Source organism: Pteropus alecto, unplaced genomic scaffold, assembly GCF_000325575.1.
Source record: "Pteropus alecto unplaced genomic scaffold, ASM32557v1 scaffold38, whole genome shotgun sequence".
Classification (NCBI taxonomy): Eukaryota; Metazoa; Chordata; class Mammalia; order Chiroptera; family Pteropodidae; genus Pteropus; species Pteropus alecto.
Window position 1 is genome coordinate 9,282,517 of NW_006442512.1, and position 14,899 is coordinate 9,297,415.

At 36.6% G+C, this 14,899-nt stretch overlaps 1 pseudogene; it reads right to left on the minus strand.

Moving 5' to 3' along the window:
* Positions 1-12,425: 12,425 nt before the first annotated feature.
* LOC102897795 overlaps positions 12,426-14,899 on the minus strand; it is a 55,846-nt pseudogene continuing 53,372 nt past the window's right edge.

Sequence of the window (14,899 nt, forward strand, 5' to 3'; positions counted from 1 at the left end):
AAAGTCAGGATCATGGCAGGATGGAAGGGGTTATAGTTCAGATGCAGCAAATAGAAGGTGGTTATTTATTGACCTAGGTGATGCTTACTTTATAATAAATCATTAAGTCATATGTTGATTTGGACAATTTTCTGTATCTGTGTTTTATTTTATAATAAACAGGATTTAAAAAGCAAGCACAGTTGATGTAAGTAGGATTCAATAAAGTTTAACTTCCCTTTTTTTAGGAGAGGAAGCTCCAGTAGGGTAAAAGTGAAAGGCAGGGAATTGTCTGAGATGACAAGATGTTGCAAGAAGAGTGGAAAGTAAAGTGAACTGCCATAGAGGAAGTTAAATGTGGTGAGAATAAAATCTTTCTTAATCTCACAGTTTTGTCCTGCCCAATTCATATCTCTTTTCAGAATCTATTGTGCTATGGGGACCTAAGAGTGAAATGATCCTTCCCAGCCTGATCGTAAAAGAGTTTCTCAGACTACCTTATATTTTCTAGATATGAAAACAATTATGCATAAGCAAAAATTAAAATGCCAATAATATTGAAGATACATGTTATCTTTTCCCTTTGGATCATTTCCCATTGGTGTTTCTGAAGCAGCAAAATGATCCATAATTTCTAACAAAGGAAATTAGTCCAGTTCATACTCTAAACTGGAAGAAACCATCTTGAGATTCTTAAGACAATATTTCCAAGTTGCAGCATGATATAAACTAACTAAATTATAAATCATTCATCCTGAATATCCAAGAACACAAATTTATCTCTTTTAATTTTTTCATCTCCTCTTTTCTCTTCTGTTTTCTTTTGTTTGTTTTTGGTTTTTTTTTTATCTTGATACTCTTTTTTTTACTCCGTTGACCACCATCTTAAACTTGGATGCCAACCAGAAAAGGGATGGGGAGGTGACAGGAAGCAGAGAAAGAACACATGGCAGGTTCATGGGCAAAAGTCTGGCAAAATGAAAATATCTTTTAGACATAGCTGTGAAAGATGTACTGGGGAAGGAAGGAGATAAGTAGGCAGATGCAGAGGGCAGTCTAGATTGGGCCAAACACCTGGTTTCTTAAAACTAGACATGATCAGGATGGACTCAGCCACTATCCAGACCCATGTTTCTAAAATATTATGACACAGATGAAGCCATTAGAGAGAGAAGAGGGTCCCTTTTTATCTAGCATGTGCTAACATAAGGGATGTTTAACCAGCCTAGCCCAGCTTTTCCAGACATGAGCAAATTTGAAAGGCATCTCTATGAATGACACATTGTACCCTGAAAGAGGAAATTATGTTAAACACTTAACACTAAAACTAATCTAATCATGTTTCTTCAATGATTGAGAGGCTCTTCGATATGTGGCAATAGTTAAAACTCATCAGTATAATAATCAGTTATTACTGCATGTGTGGTTTATGGGAATGCTATTTGAGACTCTGGTAAAGAAAATCCTGAATAAACAACTGTACATTAAAAAAAAAAAGAAAAGAAATCTCTTGAGTAGGTATCCTTTTTTCATCTTTCTTCCTTTTTCCAGTCAAAATTAAAATATTTATTGAGAATATGTCTTTTAAAGCCAGCAAAATGACCCTAAAAATGTCTAACAACATTTTTCAAATCTAGAAAATGTGCTATTTAAAAAATATATTTGGCCACAAATAATATATTGGGCACATTAATAAATGCCCCTTTTGAAAACTATTCACTCACAAGGACTTTAAATCACTGTTCAGAAAATAAAGAACTATTGAGAATTTGAAAAGTAAGCATAATTCAGGCCTCTCTGAGTTATTTTGCATTTTTTCAAGGTTAGGTGATCTCATAAAACATATATAAATATGCATATCTTGTCTCTGAGTCAGGTTCATTTCAATGTCCTGAAGCAAAAGGAAATAGGAAAGTCATAAGAGACTTTCAGGTATGAGCCTGAATAAAACTTAAATACTACCTATAAGCTTGTACAATTAAGAGTTTAAATTTTGTGTGTGTGTGCATGGGCTGCATTTATATCTGACTACAAGGCATTTATATTGGCTCCAAGGCTTGACAGCAGCCTGAGCAAACTGTTTTCAGCAGGCATTGTGTTTAATCCACCTATATGCAAAAGCTGAATCGGACTGGCTCCATGATGCTTGAAGAAACAAAACATTTTTATGTGGAAGACCAAGCAAATATAATTCTGCTCTTCCCACTATACTAATATGACTGAATTCAACTGATTGGCTATTCTGGGACAATTTTTCTTTACAAATCTACTTAGAGTTCATGACAATATTCAGTCTCCCCAACCAAAGCGTAACATGGAAATAAAGAAGCAGAAACTTATTTTTCAAAACTTAAAAACGAAAACCTTACACAAACAATTACCACAGATAGAGTGCTCGTTCTATTCAGAAAAGAAGTGGGCTCATTAATTTAAATTTATCTTCTAATTTCAATGTTTTTATTATTAGTATCGATTTAGCAGTCATAAGACTAAAATTGAGAACTTCCTTTACCTCATATTTTAATAAGCTTAATTATTTTTGTTATTTATTATTTTTAAGCCAAATTTCCTAAATTACTGAGAAAAAAACAGGAGACAGAGACAGAGACAGGAAAAGAGAGACAGAGACAGAGAGACAGAGAGAAAGACAGAGCGAGACAGAGAGAGAGAGAGAGAGAGAGAGATTGAGAGAGAATCACAAAATCTCTTCTTACAGTAACATAGAAGGTACACCAAATTCAAAAGCCTTTTCAAATAGGATAAACCAAAGACATTATTTTCCATGCTGAATATCATAATTGCTCAACACCAAGTCCAATCTTTGTTTACAGTACTGCTGTTGAGTCTTCTCACATTCCACATTGAAAATTGCTATAATATCCAAGAGATCTATGCCACACACAGACTAGTAAACAAGATAGTAACAAGATAATTATCCAACTGCATAGGAGTCATTTCAGCTGCAATTTCCAAGTCAGTGAACGCAACAATAATAGGCTTCTGGTGCATTGATATTTTATCAGACTACTCTCAGTACTTGCTCCTAAACTAATGTGGCAGAAACACTAGTGCAGCCCAAAATATAATATGTCCAAAACATGCATTGCTTCCTTTTTGCATAATGTGATCTCCCATATTGTAGCCAATATGTAATATAGGATACAGTACCTTCAACTCATATCTTGAAATAAGAAGCCAAATGGCAGTCTTGGAAATTTTAGTGGACTAGCCAAGTATGCTGATCAAAGTTGAGTGCATTGTTCTCCTCTAAATGTATCTGTTATCAAAAACATGTAACAATCATTTTAGGTGAACACGATTCTTTCACACTAATTCACTTCACCAATATTTATTCTATATGAAATGTCCTGTGCTAGGCACTATAAGATATTAAAAATACAAAATACAATCTTTAAAAGCTAGGTTAGGAGAGCAGAGTGTACTCAACCAGAAGGCAAATGATGAAGGATTCAGCTTAAATTCTCAGTGAACAATGACATAGCAAATTAAAGAATTTAAACTAATGAGTTCTAAAAACTCATCACTTCTTTATTATATTTTCTTCTTATAAATGAAAATAAGGAAAAATAGCTATTACACGTGCTAAATTGGATAAATTCTCCAAATCACCATTAATTAGAAGTGTAATGAAGACTCATTTCATGAAATGTGTAAACCAGTTGGTAAGTCACTCAATCCATTTGATAGAGATTTTTTAATCCAAACAAAACATTTCTAGAATTTTTGTTTTAAGACAACAATACATTTAAACCATGGTACTTGTACAGTGGATTCTTTTAATTAGAAATTACTGTCATGGCTAAAAGCATCTATATCAAATAGTAATATTAAATGTGACTTTATCCCATAGGCCCTGGAAATTGTTAGAAATTAGAATTTGGCAAAAGCCATAGAATTCAAATTAGGGTCAAAGTTCTATTCAACTTTCTGTATCATGATTTTCTCAACTGATCAAGGAATGTTAGACATGCTGGTCATGTGCTTCCACTGAACAATCTTTATATTCAGGGCAATGCTGATACAGACAAAAGAGCTACACCTCTGACTTTAAATCAATGAGGAGGAAATAATATACCCTCAAAGTTTATTTTTCCCACTGTGTTCTGTCAAAAATACTCAACAAGAGTCAGATATATCCTATACCAGTAATGTTAAATACTAATGACTTGTATTTCTTGAAACTCATAAAATATTTGTCTACCAGAGCTTAGCTATATAGAACAGGACTGTTTCTTCTGTGTAATTTTCCATCAATATCAGTTGCACTGTATGGTTGAAATTCTAAAAACACCAGTCTTTCTATAAGCACATCATTAAAATAGCCTCCAGGTAATTGAATCACCCAGGAATATTAATGAAATAAAAAAGTCTTCCAAGAAAAAATATTACTCCACATCTATGCACTGGGTACCTGCTTAGATCTCTAACCATCCTTATACATGCTTAATTTTAAAGTTTAAGTCTTCCTTATTAATTTTAAGCACTCTAGTTTCAGCATAGGAACAAAAAAGAGGCTATAGATAGCTTTGAGTACAAGTTTGGCAACTAAACTAAACCTGAGCACTTCTCCATCTTAGAAACAAATCTAAAGTCTGGCAAAAAAAAGAAAAAGAAAGAAAGAAAAAAGAAAGAAAGAAAAAAATGTAATCTAGGAACCAAATCATGATGAATTGCTTCCATTCTTTAGGCAAAAGTACTAATTGTGGAAGATTGGAGGGGACAAAACAGCTATATTTTAGATTTTTATTAAAGAGACATCCATCTGGCCACTCCCAGATGGATACTGTAAACTTGTAGTCTATTTCTTGGTGTAGTCAAGTACATTAGCCATTAAATTATTTTTCAGATAAATTCAAGGCCTGTGTACTCTTATTCAGTCCTCCGATGGAGACAGTCTGAGTGCGCTTTACATTGTTTACATCAGTAACAGTCATTTGGGCAGAGGCATCCTTCAGTAAAGACATTATCTGTATTAATAATTATAATGAACAGTCATGGAAAATCTTCTGTTTCAACCTGATGCTGGAGTCTCATCTTAATAATTAAAATTTTTTTTCACTGAACCAAAAAAAAGAAAACATGGATTATAAATCAAGGTTCTTAGTTCAAATTTAAACCAAATATAGAAAGATCAAATATAATTAATAAATAGAGTAACAAAAGAGAAACACTTTTGAGTAGCCTAGAAAGGACTAAAAGAAATAATTATATAAAATTTAAAATTTAATAAATTTACTAATATTATAAAAGCAATCTATAATTTTAGGAACAAAAGCCACAAAAAAAGTATATTAAAATCATACAAAATTATAATTGCTTTTTCCAGTTTAGAGAAAGTTTAAATTTAAGACCATATTGACATGGAAACAACATCCTTTCCAGGTTATGTATAGAACAAATAAAACAATTTCCAGCATGTTATTTTATAATTATTAATATAAATGAACAGAACACAATTAAGGTGGATGATCGATTTTGGAAACAGAATTACAAACACACTGACAACGTCTTTTCATGTAAAAGAGTTATTATAAAAAACAGATTCCATCATAAAGAAAATTTATCTAAGTTGGTATTTTCATAATAATTTTTAAATGAAGAAATTAAACTCATATGTAGAGTAAATACAATCCGGACTTAAAAACGGTTTTACTATTAACCACAAAAGTAATAACCAAACTTTGATAATTCCAATCGCTTGTGAATTTTTATAATTCTAATCAGCAAGCACTTGAACATAACTAATCTGTGACAGAACAATAATAATTATATTATCCAAGAGCTCACTTTTTAAAATTAACAAAAAACATTAGTGTTAGCCTATCAAAGGTGATCAAAAACAAGCTCTTATTCCTCTAACTTTGTGAATATAACATGGTTTGGAATTACTCTGATAAAAATCAAATTTGCCCAAAGGCATGCTTAATCTAAACATGAAATGTCTCAAAGCTGAACAACTATAAGGTAAGCCAAAAATAAAGTAACTCAAGATAGAGAGTAGCCTATTTTCTTCTTTAAAGTAGAGACTGGGAAAAATCTAATTACTGATCTGTTTCAACTCTGAGGTTTTATCTTTAATCCACTAAAAGTTAAAAGGCGATGCATCAAAACTGTATGCCTGTGGGGGAAGTGTTGCTATGGAAAACCACCTGGTTTCACATCCATATATTTAAAGCTTCGCTTTTATTCTTTTTTTCTTTTCTGATCCTCTAAGACTTGCTAAGCTAGAGACTTATGAGTATTATTTCATTGCAGTGACTTCTGAAAAACACACATAATAGACGCTTGAATAAAACACATTTAATGACCTTACGATTAAATAAAATGATTGTTTGGAGGACTGATTTTTCTCTGTAAGAACAAGAAAAAAAAAGATAAGAAGAAAGATTTAGATTAAAAACAAAAAAACTAGGTAGGTAAAAATAAGAGACATAGTAAGAAATATCTGTAACCTTTTGCCATACTATTTAGCTTTAGCAGCTATTTCTCCCCCAAATTATGCCCTTCATTCCCTGACACAGAATTATCAACTATTTCCTTAACTGGGCTTTCTCTTTCTGCACCTCTACCCATCTCTGCCAATTTAAATGCCATCCATCTTAGACTCAGAAGAAAGCTCTCATTTCACTAATCTCAACAGTGCCCTTTAGCCCCAAACACATACTCAACCAAATTGTCTCATTTTTCCTGAAACTTTTAACCTTTTATTTCTACCTTTGTCATAGAAACCTTTAACCTATATATATGTCATACTCCTACACCCAATGACTCAACCTCCTGGAAGGCAGAGATCAATGGTCTCAGTCATTTTTGTGTCCCCTGCAATGCTCAGCATAGTGCCTTTCTCATAGTGATTACTGAATAAATATTTATTAATTAATAAACCCTGTTTTGTTTTTACTCTCTAAATCTTTACTGTTATTTTTACAATATGCAAAAATTGTTTGATGCGTGCATTTTGTGCTTCTTTATAGCTTCCTCCATCCAGAACTATTGTATGAAAAGACTGGTGAAATCTTAGTCACTTTCTTTAAAAAGAAAAACTCTCCTCCTCAATTTTCAGGGATTACCAGCACCTTGTGAATCATTCACCACTGATATAAATGCAATGCTACCTTTCTAGAGATAAGTTCCATGAAAACTTTTTTGCAAACATTTTCTCCATAACTTAATAGTAATTTTGTTGTTGGGCAGGGAGAATGGGAAAGATTTCTAGCCTACAATCAACTATTCCTACCACTGCTCTGACTATACTGTGCAACCTGCTCTTACATCAAAGTAAAAGGCGTAGAGAAATAGTCAAGAATTGGGCAGGGTAATGTGAACTAACGAACTCTCGTCAAACCTACTTTCCTCCAGTGAGAGCACACTAGAAATTTTAGAACTGTTGTTCATCAAACTTTACTGTGGTTGCATTTCTACATTCGTACATTGTACATTAGCACTATGGCTAACAAAGCATGCTTGAACAGATATGTATGCTACATGAGGAAAGCCAAGAACTGGGCAGTCCCAGTATCACATAAATAGCCCTTTTTTTGTGTACATAAAAATCTCAAGAAAGAAAATTATTGTTCACCTAAACTGCAAGGCCCTTGAGGACTTGGATTATATCTTTACTCTGTTTGTGTCTTCTAGGGCCCAGCAGAATTTCTGGTACTTCTAAGGACCAGTGAATAATACTGAAATGAATGAATAATCAGTGCTATTTTACTACATTTTCTGGATATCATATGATTCTTAATCCCTTAATGCTATTAACAAATACCTAAATTCAGATTTTTATTTTGTCTGTTGTCTTAGTCCATTCGAACTGCTATAACAAAACACTACAGCATGGGTGGTTTATAAACAACAATTTTTTTTCTCACAGTTCTAGAGGCTAGGAAGCCTGAGATCAAAGCACCAGCATGGTGACCTTTTTGTAAGAGCCCTCTTCCTGGTTTAGCTGGTGACTTCTCACTGCATCTTCAAATGGTAGAAGGGCTAAGGATCTCTCTGGAGAATTTTTTATAAGGCACTAATCTCATTCATGAGGGCTCTGTCAAAGGTACTACCTTCTAACACCATCACCTTTATAGGTTAAGATTTCAAATTGTGAATTGCGGGGCGTAGCAAATATTCAGATCATCACACCTGGTATTTCCTCAAGAGCTGAGTTTTGTCAGGGTTACAGAGTTTTAGCTGACATATGGAAGTGGAAAAGTTGATACTGATCACTCTTGAACTACATTATAATATTTCACTAAGTCATTATGTCTACCTGTAGGTTATCTGGCCTCTGGGTAACCTAGGGTCAGAGTAAACCCAACAGAAAAACTAAATTGTTGTCAAGTTTCTATCTTCCCAACTTATGCACAGGCCTATAAAGCTTGAGTCCCTAGAATTAACCTAGACATGAAAGATTCAGACTGAGAGCAATCTTTCATTCACTCCTACCTCCACTGAGATCCTAGTAAGCATCTCCTGGCATTCTACCTGGCTTCGCATCTCTCTCTGTGCAATGCTGGACCATCTGGCACTCCTCTCAGGCTTCCCATTTTATTTTCCCCTCAGAAATCTACATCATTGTAATAGCAAGATTTTTAAATGGAAGGACATTTCTACAGAATGAATATCTCAGCATAAGTAGATGAACATATAAGTTACAACATCTAATTTAATTGCTCCCTTCTAAGGAAGGTAAAAATCATATTAATCATTGTTTGATTCATTAGATCTATAAAGCATCAGCAAAATTAAATTTTTATATAAAGAACCATGTGAAAGTGTGGCACTCATTACCTGAGAAAAGGTCTCTGCAATCTACAACACTTTTCCTCAGCAGTTTCTTTTAATTAACTTATTTTTAAATGGACTACTTCATAATGTTTATAGCTAATACTTCCAAAAGCATTCCAGTAGTTACTAGCTAATTTATTTTGTTTTTATTATTCTTACTAATTATTGATATGATTATCTTTACCCAGTTTAAAGTTTTCACTAGAAAATTATGTGGTTATCATTAGTAGTAGACATAAAATACATGGTCCATGAACAAAATGTAGGTAATCTATTTTTCTGAATATATATTTCTGAAGAGAAAGCTAATTAATAAAAAAAAACCACTTCAAACAGAATAAAGATAATTTTTAAAAAGGTTTTTTTTTTTCAGTAACAATGCTATAGAAAGTTTAGTACACCAGGAATTGAGAGAGCTAATTCTAGTCTTAACCGTGTCACCAATTTCCAGAAGCCTCAGCATGTATAAACAGTCTTTCTAGGTATTCCAAAAATTAAAGGCCCTCGTGGCCTAGTTAGGGACATTTATTAAGATCATAGTTACAGCGAGCAGCGGATAAAGAGTATGCTTGCTTCTTCTCACTATAAAAACAGTGAATTCCCCAAGTCTCAAGCTCAGTGTCCCTCCCCTGTAATGCAACTCACTATGTGTGTAGGTACTCATCAGGGCCCACCTGCATGGGACTTGGCAGACACAGGGAACCAACTCACATGAACTTGAAATCTGGATATTGTTTTTGCTATAAGTAATCGAGTCTTTGTCTCTGGTGCAGGAATATCATGTCTTCTACCAACACCTATGAAGTGGCAGAACATGAGCTTGCCCACTTGCAAGAAAGGTAAAAATATAATAGAGAATTAGTTGCTCGTATTTACATTGTACAATTCAATGGATTTTTTTCAATTATAGTTGGCATGCAATAATATATCCATTTCAGCTGCACAGTATAGTGATTAGAAATTTATGTAACTCACAAAGTGATCACCCCACTAAATCTAGTAACCCTTCTTAATTACAACATTGTTAACTATTTTCCTTATGCTACATTTATACCTCCATGTCTACTTTGTAACTATCCATTTGTACTTCTTAATCCCTTTGCCTGTTTTTGCCATCCCCCCAAACCTCCTCCCATGTAGTAGCCCTGAAAATATTTTCAGTATTGATGAATTTATTTCTGTTTTTGTTGTTGTTGTTGTTTATTTTGTTCTTTAGATTCCACATGTATGTGAAATCATGTGATATTTGTCTTTCTCTATCCAACTTATTTCATTCAGCACGTTACCCTCTAGGTCTATCAAGGCAATATCGTTTTCCATTCCTTTCCTTTTAGTCTGTGTGTGTCTTTTAATTGGAAGTGAGTCTCTTGTAGGCAGCATATATAGGGGTCTTGTTTTTTTTTTTTTTTTTTTTAATCCATTCAGCTTCCCTATCTTTTGGTTGGAGCACTTAATTCTTTTCCATTTAAGGTACTTGTGGATAGGAATGTACTTATTACTATTCTTTAATCCTGTTTTTGTTACACATTTTTTTTTCTTAAAGAAAGCTTTTCCACCTTGTTCTTCGACTCTAAATGATAGCTTTGCTGGATAAAGTATTCTTGGTTGTAGATCTTGAGTTTTGATCACTTTGAATATTTTGTGCCAAGTCCTTCTGTCCTGCCTAGTTTCTTTTGATAAATCAGCTCAGTCTTATGGGTGCTCTTTTGTTAGTAATTAACTGCTTTTCTCTTGCTGCTTTTAAGATTCTCTCTGTCTTTAACCTTTAGCATTTTAATTATTATGTGTGGGCCTCATTGAGTTCCTCTTTCTTGGGACTCTCTGAGCTTCCTGGGGTTGTATGTCTATTTCCTTCACCTGGTTAGGGAAGTTTTCCATTATTATTTTTTCAAATAGCTCTTCAACATCTTGTTTTCCTTCAGGTACTCCTATGACACAGATATTTTTACCTTCAATAGTGTCCCATAGGCTCCTTAAATTATTATTATAATGTTGGCTCTTTTTTTCTTGCCATTCTGATCGAGTGTCCTTGGCTTCCCCATCCTCTAGATCAGTGGTTTGATCCTCTTTTTTATCCACTCTGTTGAGTCCCTCTAATATACTCTTCATCTCAGAGAATGTGTTCTTCATTTCTGACTGGTTCCCTTTTATAATTTCCATTTCCACTTTTATGTTTTTTTATCTCTTTGTTAAACTTCTCACTGAATTCATCTACACTTCCCATAAGTTCATTGAGCATCTATATAACCAGTGTTTTGAATCCCTTATTTCTGGGTCTCTGTTCTGTTCTCTCATATGGTTTCTGCTTCTTTGTCTTCCCATTTTGGCTGCCTTCTGTCTCTCTTTCTATGAGCTAAGCAAAGCTCCTAAGTCTCCTAGTCTTCTTAGCATGGCTTTGTGTAGTAGGTGTCCCATGGCACAGTCCTGAGAGGGGTTCAGCTGCAGGCCAAATATAGCCTCAAGCTGTGCCCCTCTGGGGCCACTTGTTAAGATTCAGCCAGCAATCCACAGATGTTGTGCTTATTGTTGCCTCAAGAGGCCATGCCAGAAGCCAAGGCCAGCTGTCATCAGTGTGAGTCTTGGCTCTGTTCAACAAGGCACACCAGATTCCTGAGGACACAACTAGATGTGGCTTAGATGGGGCCGTGATTTGGGGGAGGTGGAGTTTCAGGGAATCCTCTGGGTAGAATGACCTCTATTATGCAGTTTGATGACATCTCAGCTATAGTGGCTCTGCGTTCACACACAGCTTTAGGGCTCAACAGAGAAACAATGGATAGCGCCAGCACCTCTACCCAGGAGAGATCCTCACCTCCAGTCCTCACTCCAACTCAGTGTCTCCCTATAAGTCTCTGGTGCCCACCATGGAGCCTACTGAATGCTGGTGCTCAGAGCAAGCCGGTCTATCACTGTGAAAGTCCACTCACTGACATGACCCCTTTAAAAGGCGTCTTCAGCTGCCAGCTGCTGCTGCTGTAGTGTCTGTCCCACTCAGTCACTTGGGACCAGGCAGACTTGTATATTCACCCCCTCCTAATCTCTACCATTGCAGGTTGATTAATTATTTCTCTCCCTAATTGTAGTGCCTCTGTTCATCAAGATCCCCACCAGCCTTGCTTGCTGTTTGTTCTGTTTCTGTCACAACTTCGATATGGTTGCAAGAGGGATGAACAAAGCCTCTATCATCTACGCCATTTTTCCCCTTCCTCTTTACTTCCTGCTTTGAAGAGGCTCGGGTTCTAAAGGTTTGTCCACATGAGATGGTCTCTGAGACCATCAGCTCCCTGAAGGTAGGCACTGTATCTGCCAAGCCCCTGACAAAGCCTTTGTGTTAACTGGGGCTGCTTCGATATGGTTGCAAGAGGGATGAACAAAGCTTCTATTATCTACGCCATTTTTCCCCTTCCTCTTTACTTCCTGCTTTGAAGAGGCTCGGGTTCTAAAGGTTTGTCCACATGAGATGGTCTCTGAGACCATCAGCTCCCTGAAGGTAGGCACTGTATCTGCCAAGCCCCTGACAAAGCCTTCGTGTTAACTGGGGCTTCTGAGGTGGCCTGGCCAATGGGCCCTGAAGGTGGAATAGGGGATAAGGACCAGAAACAGAGTCTAGTTTGTCAAAATCGACCATATGCTGGACCCCACAGTCATATGCCCATCACTTTATAGCCCTTTCTCAGTCCAACCCCAACTGGGGCAGGCAGGCAGTTCTGGCTCCATAAAGAGTTGCTGGAGCGTACAGGGAGCTCTTCTAGCTTGGGATCCCTGCACCATCCCATAAGGTCATCAAACCTCTCTAAAACCAGGCAGTTGACAGCCCTATTGTCCACTGGTGGCAGATTCAGAGTTTCCTGCAGCATCATTAGCTTTTTTTTCAGGCTCGCAATTTCTTATCAGTTTTCCATAAGTCTTTCTGGGCTGATCTCAGCTCCAGCTTGGCCTGGTCCAGTTCAAAGTAGACTGCAACTTGCTTCTGGAAGAAAACAAATCCTTCTTCAGCTTGTCAGTTAGCTCTCCTGAGGCTTTCCGTGCCTCTTTTAGATTCTTCTACTCTTTATTGAACAACATGCAGTACATAGCCAGCTGCTACACCCAATGACTGTCCTACACTCATGTCTGGATCATCTCCTCTACCTCTGGTCATTGGCTCTGGAGTAGGAGCTCAAACCACTCCCTGATCTGCATCTTGCTCCTGAGTCGGCAGGCCTCCTCCAGTGCTTGTTCCAAGAACTTCATTTGTTTCTTAAGGATGGAGAACAGCATTTCAGCCGTCTAAGGACTTCTGCAGATTCCACAGTGGCGTTGCGCTCTTCCAGTGTGTCCCGCAAATTGTCGATGATGACCTGGCTATCTCGTTTCTCCCTCTCTTTCTGGGAAAGCTCTGATATTACCCAGTTCATTCTTTATGATTTATGCATCTAAGACACCCTCCTCCTCCTGGGCAAGGTCGAAGAAGGGCTTATTGATAATGGTTCTTCTGCCAACCTGGATTCGGCACTGCAGGCAGGTTCGACTTGGCGCTGTATCAAACCATTAGATGAGGCTCTGCCCATCACATCTCTCTGCAAGTGGATCAAAGAAGCTCGTACTCTGTCTTCACTAAACCAACTCTGTTTCCCCAGGCTCAGCCCAGCTGTCACCTCCTCCAGAAAGCCTGCCCTGACCCGCCTCTGCCCAGGTCGAGAACTCCCATAGGGCTCCATCTAGTGCCATTCTCATCACCCGTCTGGACTCCAGGGACAGGGTGGAGAGGCCCGACACTCCACAGTCCTACACAGAAACAACGGTCACTGACCACTGCAGGTGAAAGGTGTGGCCACAGTAGATGGCGGCCACATCACGCAAATGGTCGAAGAAGTAGGAGCAGTTGGTGCACAGAGCACGAATAGGCTTGATGACTGGACTCAAGGGGCCCAGGTAGCCAAGGAAACTGCAACGAATTCAGTTTCATGGCCGCCCCCCACTTTCCGCCTCTGCTCACTTCAAATTTGGCTCCACTCAGTAGGGTAAAATTTTAGACTTTTCACAGTTCCTGACTAAGTAGTTGGGTGATTTTTGATAAATCACTTAGTCACTCCAAGTCTCTCTCTTCACCTTTTAATATAAGGGATTTAAATTAGATTACCTCTCAAATTGCTTCCATAAGTAAATTTCTGTTTGGTTCCTCTGACCAAAGGAGGAAGTAGCTTAGAAGAGGATGAAGACTTTCCTCTACTTATCTCCACTACCTCTGTCTTTAAAGATAAAAATATTTTACAAAATTTTGTTTGTTATTATATAATCTCAAGGGGCTTAGGAAAAATAGAGTAAATATCATACTGAATATGGAGAACTTTTTATATAATACAGATTGATATGAGAATATAATCTTAGAAAATGAGAAATAAAATATATTTTGATCTTTTAGATATTATGTTTTCCACCATTAAAATCAGTGATATCAGTATTTGTCAGTAATAGCTTTAATTCCTAAAGGACTTTTGTCTCCTATGTTAGACTAATATTAAGCAAGAGCCCCTCTGAGTCTTTTCCACAGAGATATGTACTACTAAGCAAAACCTCTCTGCTCATTTCCCACCTCCCTTACATTTCAGAGCCAGTAGATAGCTTCCTCTTCCCCTCCTGAAACAATCATAAGGTCATATGCTGAAACAGTGATATTATAAGATGAAAGAGCCTTGGTCATCCTGGGTCTACTAGTAAGTATGTTGTACAAGGCCTAATGTTTTGCTGGACACTGAATATTAACAAATAATTAACCAGTGTATGTTAGCCACTGATATCTCAGAGTAAATTTATTAATACAACATAATGGAGTCTATCTAGTGAATGAAGAATTCATGCCAGGAGTGAGGTGTTGCCAAGACTAAAACCTAACATATGTCACTGGCTCAGTGGTTACATAGCAGGAAGCAAGAAAACTGATACCAGAGGCTAAAATGATGTTCATCTTCATTATGCAATGGCAAAATATTTGGTAGTTATATAAAGTAATTTGGAAAGCATGCAACTGAGTACCAAACAGGGAGCTCTAAGAGAACAGGTCAGAAAAAAAGAAACTTAGTGAGTGTTGGTTATTTTTTATTGAGTTTGGCATATAAATACCAGGGGGAAAAAAAAA